Below are 9,409 nucleotides of genomic sequence, written 5' to 3' on the forward strand. Positions count from 1 at the left end.
CGTGGCACCGCCCACTTATGATCACATATATGTATATCGGTAACCGTTCTACCAATTTGTACCAAACTCGGTATTTTTATTGTGCTTGCCACATAAAAGCAAAACGTTGAAAATTATTGAAATCAGACCAAAATTACGGCCGCTTTTCATATAACGGTAAATTTCAGAAATGCTTGAAAATGCAATATTTCGAAATTTAAGGACGCTAATTTAGTCAAAATTGATACACCCCGGCTTACCATCTAGCGGTAGCTTTCGGAAAGGTGAAAAAACATATATTTAATACTTGCGCCGGGTATTTAAAGTTCGGCTCCACCCGAACTTAGACTTTCTTACTTGTTTTTAATATATCTCACTGATAAACAAAAAATTTTCAGGTAAAAGTGTCACCGTTTTTGAAATATTTAAATTTTTTCGAATTTAAAAAAAATCGTGCCTTTTCATGTGTTAACTGCAACTACAAACCGGGCAATACTTAGTAAATTTTTTATGTAAAATACTTCCAGATAGTTGCCTCTCCATACTCAAATGCAATGTAGTTAAAATATATTAAGGAACCATCATAAAATTAGGACTATTTCTGGATTTTTAGCTTTTTGATATTTTCTTCCCCAACTTTGACAATCTCGGGTGAAAAAAATGTACTGAGCTAAAACTTTACATTACATAAAAAAATTTCTCATTTAATAAAGATTTCAGAAAGGTGCCACACTTACTGTTTTGAATAGAAAAACTTTGTGGGTAAAGGACTGAGACACGCTAGAATGTATTTAATAGATTTAAATTGAATTTGCTCTTGTTACCGTCAAATGACATGCTAAATAGTACAAAGGTACATTATTACCTGCTCCTGACATTATTTTGTGTTACTTACCGGAATTAGTGAAAGTGGATTTTGTGAAATTGGACCCTTCGAACATTGTGTTATTAGTACTATGACAGAGAACACGCAGTATACGTCGCATGAATATGCGGATATTCACCCAATATTGCAAAGTGTAAAGTTAATAGTTGCATTATTGGATTAATAGTGTGAAAAATAACGATTTAAACTAATAAGCCAACCAATAAGTCGAAATAAAAATAAAGATCAAATAAGCAAAATTGACAAATAATAGCGCGCATTTAAGTTGATGTACATACATACGTATGCATATTAATCCAAACATAGCGGCTGCTGAGTGAGAGCGAAGATGTCGGAATGCGCGAAATGCCGAAAAGGCGTCAGAGGAGAGTCGGGTGTGCGTTGCCAAGGTGTGTGTGGGAAAGTGTACCATAGAACGCAAGCATGTGCGTCGGCTGACGATTACAGCCTAAAGGCACTAGAAAACTGTCCCCTCCTACGCTTCATGTGCGACAACTGCATGATGTACATAGCCAATGTGGATGAAGCTCTTAGAGAAATGATAGGTATAGCTGAGGCCAACAAGATGAATATAATAGAACAAAAGACAGATATTGAAAAAATGTTAAAAAATCACAGCAAAGAGGTAAAAATGTTAGTTGATAGTATAAAGAAGGCAAACCAAGAAAAACTTGATGCAATAAAAAGAGTTGAGGGGCTGTGTAAAGTAAACAAAGAGAAAATGGATAGGGTAGATTCATCCACTAGTGAGCTATGCAAACAAAAACAAGAAATAATTAGCGAGGTGAAGAAAGTGACAACTATAAGCCAAGAGAAAGCACAAAGTGGTGTGGGTGTATCGTATGCCAATGCATTGAAAGGTATTCCTCCTATAATTGTCAGGCCGAAAAACAAACAAGCGGCTGAGAAGACTAGGGTGGACCTTAATAAGATCGATGCATCTGATATGAGAATTGATAGAGTGTCAAATAAGAATAACGGGGCAGTGGTTATAAACGCAAATAGCGTTTCAGATAAGGACAGAATAAAATCTGCTCTAGCAGACAACTTAAATAAAGAAGTGTACGACATCACCGAACCCAAAGTTAATACGCCTAAAATTTTGTTAGCGCACATAAACGCTGAATATTCTGAGACGGAGATAATAAATAAGATAAAAGCTCAGAATAGCTATTTAAATGATGCGAGTTTGAAATGTGTAAAAATATTTAAGTCCAGGCGCAGTGGTGAGGCATTTCCTTCATTCAGTGCAATAATAGAAATTGAGCACAAATTCTTCCTGCAGGTATTGGAGTCAAAGAGACTTAATATTGGGTGGGATCGATGCCCCGTCTATGATGGGCAAACCGTGAGAAGATGCTACAAGTGTCTGGGCTTCAACCATAGCTCTAACAGCTGTAACAAAAAGCTTAGGTGTAGCAAATGCATGGGAGAGCACAAGTCTGAAAGTTGCACTGACAGTAGCCAAAAAGAAGTTTGTGGAAATTGTTGTGATGCTGTTAAAGAGTTAGGGCTAAACCTGGATGTAGCGCACAACGCATTTAGTCGTGAATGTCCTGTCTATATTAGGAAACTGAAACTAGAGAAACAAAGAGTAGGATGTTAGCAATTAGGTGTAATGGAAAAGCGTAACAGTTACTTAAAATGCGTGTATCTTAATATAAATAGTATAATAGCCAATAAAGCCGAGCTTGAAAGGCTTCTTGAGACTGTTGATCCGGATATAGTTTTATGCTCCGAAACATGTACAACAGAGGAAATAAACGACTCCGAAATCAAGTTTCCAACTTGTCAGTTTATTAGATGCGACTCGTATAGTAGACACACTGGCGGGGTAATTGTAATTTTGAGAGACACAATAGACTTTAAAATAATAATAAATAGATCCACTGATAAAAATGTCTGGTGTATAGTGGTACAATTGAGAAATTTTGAAACCAAATGGAAAATCGGGGTAGTCTATCACTCACCCAGTTCGAGTGATGCAGATTTTCTGACATATATGGAAGCCATTTTGTCCGAAACATGCGCTAACATGGTAAATACCATTATTATTGGGGATTTTAATATAAATATGAATATATCATCGACATATAGTAGGAAGCTTAATGAGATATTCTCTCAGCAGGCAATGAAACAGTTAATCAACTTTGATACCAGGGTTACTGCACAGTCCGAAACGCGCATCGACTTGTTATACTCTAACACTAATGAAGTTTCATGTGAAAAAGCTGAGGAACATAGAATAACGGATCACGAAACCATAATGTTCAAATGCAATATAAAAAAACAAGGCGAAATCAATAAACTCTCTGAATTAATTTCTTGGGATGAGTACAGCCCAGACAACCTCATAAATCTTTTGAGACAATGCCACTTTGCAAACCTGAATAGTTTCAATATTGATGATATGCTCGAACATATCAACCTTTGTTTGATTTCGAGTATGAATCAACTAACTTCTCGGGTACAAAGGCGGGTTAAACTTAGAAATAAATGGTATGATAGACAACTGACTGACACTAATAAAGAAAAGTTTAGGTTACACCAAAGGGCAGTACTCACAGGTGATTGGGTAGATTACAACAAAATAAAGAAAGAGTATAAGAAAATGATCAAAATTAAGAAAATTCAGTATATGGAACACAAGGTAGAAAATAATAGAGGTGATAGTCGTTTAATGTGGAAATATTTAAAGAATATTCTTAATAATACGGGTAACAGAGACAATATCAAAGAAGTTCTCATCAACGGAAAAATATACAGAAATAGTATGGTAATCGCCGAAGAACTAAACAAGTACTTTGTGGATAGTATCGTCGACATAAATAGTAATATAGAGAACGTAAATTGCGAACAGTTACGACAGGACGACAGTCGAGGCACCTTTAAATTTGAGAAAATTACCTCAGAGGATGTTATCCTTATAGTGAAGAAATTTAAGACTAAAATTGGTGGAAATAATTTATTATCTGACGGTGTTATAAAGGATTCAGTTGAATACATGGGACACTTTTATGCCTTATTAATAAATAAGAGTCTTGAATCAGGAACAGTACCAAAAGAATGGAAAATCTCGACCATAGTTCCGGTAAAAAAAAGTGAAAAAAACTGTAAAAGCCGAGGAAATTAGACCAATTAATACACTGCCTAGCATGGAAAAAATCTTGGAAAATGTGGTAAAAAATCAGTTGGCGCGCCACATTGAAAGTAATAACATACTCATTAAGGAGCAATCAGGTTTTAGAGCTAAACACTCTTGCGAGACTGCGCTAAATTTTGTTATATCCCAGTGGAAGGAAGACCTTAACTCGAAGATGAATATCGTTGCGGTTTTTATTGATCTCAAAAGAGCTTTCGAGACCATTGACAGGGCAAGAATGTTGAAAAAGCTCGAATGCATTGGTATTGAAAACACGGAGCTTAACTGGTTTCTAGTGATTTTTACACCTTTCTTGTTTGCTTGCTTGTTAACTATCATTTTTCAATTTTTTAAGGTCGCATACCTGGAGGCGTGGCGGCGAAACAGGACGTCCTGCAGCGGTAGATGTTGAAGCTGTGTTAGAGGAAGTGGAACTAGGTCCATCGACTTCAGTGAGAATGATGGAAAGACGGACGGGAATACCAAAAACTACAGTTCACAAAGCTTTACAAGACCATCGATTTCATCCATACCACATTCAACGTGTTCAGGCTCTACAAGAAAGAGATTACCTGTCGAGAGTTAGATTTTGCCGTGAAATGTTGCGAATGCATGAATCAGACCCCAACTTTTTTAATAAAATAATTTGGAGCGATGAATCATCATGCAAACGTGATGGTTATTTTAATTTACGTAACCTTCACAGTTGGCAGATAGACAATCCTCACGAAATGAGAGAAGATCGTTCGCAGTACCGGTACAAGATAAATTTATGGTGCGGTATTTTTAATTGTCAGATATTGGGACGCTGCAAAATGACGGGTGCCCTTCTCACTACGGGCGTGAAGTAAGAGCTCATTTAGACGAAACTTATCCTCGCCGATGGATTGGACGATACGGGCCAATCACGTGGCCCGCTCGATCGCCAGACCTGAATCCATTAGATTTTTTCTACTGGGGCTGTCTTAAGGACAAAATTTATTCAAAAACAATTCAAAACGAAGAGCATTTGCGGGAACAAATAAATGGAGCTGCTGCTGAGATAGCCCAATTGAGTTTAAGATCTCAAGAAGCGTCTTTTCTTAAAAGGTGCCGAGCTTGTATTAGAGTAGAAGGTCGCCAATTTGAGCATATTTTATCAATAAATGAATACATTTTTCTTCAAACAACTCATGTATATCTTATTTCACGTGAACCCATCCTTCACACAAAATATTGATAGATATAGATAGCCCTTGTTATAGACTCTAGTCCGAATTCCGGAAAGTAACACAAAATAATGTCAGGAGCAGGTAATAATGTACCTTTGTACTATTTAGCATGTCATTTGACGGTAACAGGAGCAAATTCAATTTAAATCTATTAAATACATTCTAGCGTGTCTCAGTCCTTTACCCACAAAAGCGGCTATAACTTTATTTTCTATTCAAAACAGTAAGTGTGGCACCTTTCTGAAATCTTTATTAAATGAGAGTTTTTTTATGTAATGTAAAGTTATAGCTCAGTACATTTTTTTTTCACCCGAGATAGTCAAAGTTGGGGAAGAAAATATCAAAAAGTTAAAAATCCAGAAATAGTCCTAATTTTATGATGGTTCCTTAATATATTTTAACTACATTGCATTTGAGTATGGAGAAACTATCTGGAAGTATTTTACATAAAAAATTTACTAAGTATTGCCCGGTTTGTAGTTGCAGTTAAAGAAAACACATGAAAAGGAACGATTATTTTTTAATTCGAAAAAATGTTAATATTTCAAAAACTTTGACACTTTTACCTGAAAATTTTTTGTTTATCAGGGAGCTCACCCCCCCCACCTACCTTCCCTTAAAGTTTGGCACGTTACTTCTGGGACACCCTGTATATAAGAAGTAAGATAAGATTGATGCTTGCAACAATTCTTTACCAAGAAATATGTTTATGATAAAATTTTGGAAAATGGGCGTGGCACCGCTCTCTTATGATCACATATATGTATCTCGGTAATCGTTCTACCAATTTATACCAAATGTATAAGGTATGGTTACTGTGCTTGCCACATAAAAGCAAAAGGTTGAAAATTATTGAAATCGGACTAAAATTTAGGCCGCTTTTCATATAACGCTAAATTTCATAAATGCTTGAAACTTCAATACAGGGATGGGCGTTATCAGGAAAATGAATAATTGAATAAAAAAAATAAGAATAAGTTTTCATTCATCATTCCAACAATTTCAAATAACGAATAAATTTTTATTCATTTCAAGCACTTTCGAATGATGAATAAATTTTTATTCATCATTCAAATAATTTCAATTAACGAATAAATTTTTATTCATCACTCAAGTAATTTAGAATGACGAATAAATTTTTATTCTTCATTCAAGTAATTTCAAATAACAAATAAAGTTTTATTCATCATTCAAGTAATTTCAAATAACGAATACATTTTTATTTATCATTCAAGTAATTTCGAATGAAGAATAAGTTTTCATTCATGATTCAAGTAATACTGAATAACGCATAATTTTTCATTTATTGTATGTATATAAGCATGAACATAAGTATGTATGTACTTATTTAATCTACTATATATTTGTGGAAGTATGTATGTATGTATGTATGTATGTGCCACGTTGCAGCTTAAACGGACGGACAGAATCGAACAAAATTTTGACAGAGTATTGCCATGACTCCTCGGCCTATAATAGGGTGAAAAAAATTGGGATCCTACAAGGGGGCGTAGCACCTCCCATAGGCGTGACATTTTTAATCAGCCATAACTTCGGAACCATAAGTCACATGACCTTGAAATTTGGTATACAGACATATAAATGGTAGATGCTTATAAGAGGGTATATATTAGAGGGCTGCATGAATCCATTCTAAACGGCAAATGAATCATTCATATTGAAATTAAATGAATGTGATTGGGTTTGAATTTTATTGAATTTAAATGAATAGCTTTGCTGATATGATTGTCGACATTACAATATTCAAACGATGTGAAAACAAATTGAGTGAATATGATGGAATTTTTTTTATTTTTATAAATCTAAATACCTACATTTCCTTGTATTTATTGAACTTTTCTTATACATATTTTGTACTTGTATGCGCCATAAAAGAGAGTCATTAGATAAGAATAGAATTGGTTTCAACATATAGTATATTTATATTTCTATATTTGAATGCAGAAGCATTATTTTATTTACATTGTCTGGGTTAAGAGCAATAGTACAACGTTTTTCGGTTATTAAATTTCTTGCATCTGAAAAGGCTCTTTCAGAAGCCGCGCTACTTGCGGGTATACAGAAAATTTTGCAGCTCGTTTTGTATAAAATTGGAAAAAAATTTTTGTTCAGATACCACCATTTAAGGCAGTCGAAGTCAGCAGTGAACGTAACATTTAGGTTTGTATAACTTTGAATCTCCTGATCCACAGTATGGGTATTTATAATATAGCATTTATGTCTTACAATATTTGACGTCCACCCCGTAAATTTGTAAATGCTGTAGCATCTTTTACATGCTACAATATCGGGCAACTCTTCGCCAGAGTTATTTTTAACATTGGAAAATATCTCCCAAACTTTGCTACGACCTCTTTTTTGACTCAGTGTGTATTCTCCACTGTGGAGCTTCTTCTTGATGCCGGCACTTTGCAATAATGCGCTTGCGGAGTTCTGTTATTATAAACATATACCATTATCATTATTAAATGGACCGAAATGTAGATTCACTATACATACATACGTACATCATTTTAAGCTAAACGTACTTACATTTTCCTCTACACTTTCCATTCTTTTTTTCGTTTTCGATGCTAAACACAAAATATCACATAAATTGTAATAAATTTGAGTCTGAATAAATTTAAGGTTTTTCATTCATTCATTTATATAATTCTATATGAAGTTAGAAAACTTGAAACGCAATGAATATTCATAAAATACAAAATTCAAAACGTTGGGTGTTTTGAACTTGAAATAGAATACACAATTCTACTGTACTCTCTTTGGCTTGACATTAGCTATAACCTCGGAACCTTAAGTCACACGAACTTGAAATTTGGTATGCAGACATATCAATGGTAGCTGCTTATAGGAGGGTATATATAAAGGAGTTTGTAAAATGGGGCGTGGCACATCCCATAGCCGTGGAATTTTTTATCAGCTATAACTTCGGAACCTTAAGTCACACGAACTTGAAATTTGGTATGCAGACATATCAATGGTAGCTGCTTATAGGAGGGTATATATAAAGGAGTTTGTAAAAGGGGGCGTGGCACATCCCATAGGCGTGGAATTTTTTATCAGCTATATCTTCGGAACCATAAGTCCCACGAACTTGAAATTTGGTATGCAGACATTTTAATGGTAGGTGCTTATAGGAGGGTATATATAAAGAAGTTTGTAAAAGGGGGCGTAGCACCTCCCATAGGCGTGACATTTTTAATCAGCCATAACTTCGGAACCATAAGTCACATGACCTTGAAATTTGGTATACAGACATATAAATGGTAGATGCTTATAGGGGGTATATATAAACGAGTTTGTAAAAGGGGGCGTGGCACATCCCATAGGCGTGGAATTTTTTATCAGCTATATCTACGGAACCATAAGTCCCACGAAATTGAAATTTGGTATGCAAACATGTCAATGGTAGGTGCTTATAGGAGGGTATATATAAACGAGTTGGTAAAAGGGGGCGTGGCACATCCCATAGGAGCGGAGTTTTTTATCAGTTATAACTTCGGAACCATAAGTCACACGAACTAGAAATTTGGTATGCAAACATGTCAAGGTAGGTGCTTATAGGAGGGTATATATAAACGAGTTTGTAAAAGGGGGCGTGGAACATCCCATAGGCGTGGAATTTTTTATCAGCTATAACTTCGGAACCATAAGGCACACGAACTTGAAATATGGTATGCAAACATGTCAATGGTAGGTGCTTATAGGAGGGTATATATAAACGAGTTTGTAAAAGGGGGCGTGGCACATCCCATAGGCGCGGAGTTTATTATCAGCTATAACTTCGGAACCATAAGTCACACGAACTTGAAATTTGGTATGCAAACATGTCAAGGTAGGTGCTTATAGGAGGGTATATATAAACGAGTTTGTAAAAGGGGGCGTGGCACATCCCATAGGCGTGGAATTTTTTATCAGCTATATCTACGGAACCATAAGTCCCACGAACTAGAAATTTGGTATGCAAACATGTCGAGGTGGGTGCTTATAGGAGGGTATATATAAACGAGTTTGTAAAAGGGGGCGTGGCACATCCCATAGGCGTGGAATTTTTTATCAGCTATAACCTCGGAACCATAAGGCACACGAACTTGAAATTTGGTATGCAGACAAACCAATGGTAGGTGCTTATAGAAGGGTATATATAAACGAGTTTGTAAAAGGGGG

Source organism: Rhagoletis pomonella, unplaced genomic scaffold, assembly GCF_013731165.1.
Source record: "Rhagoletis pomonella isolate Grant_MI unplaced genomic scaffold, Rhpom_1.0 Rhpom_scaffold_00573, whole genome shotgun sequence".
Classification (NCBI taxonomy): domain Eukaryota; kingdom Metazoa; phylum Arthropoda; class Insecta; order Diptera; family Tephritidae; genus Rhagoletis; species Rhagoletis pomonella.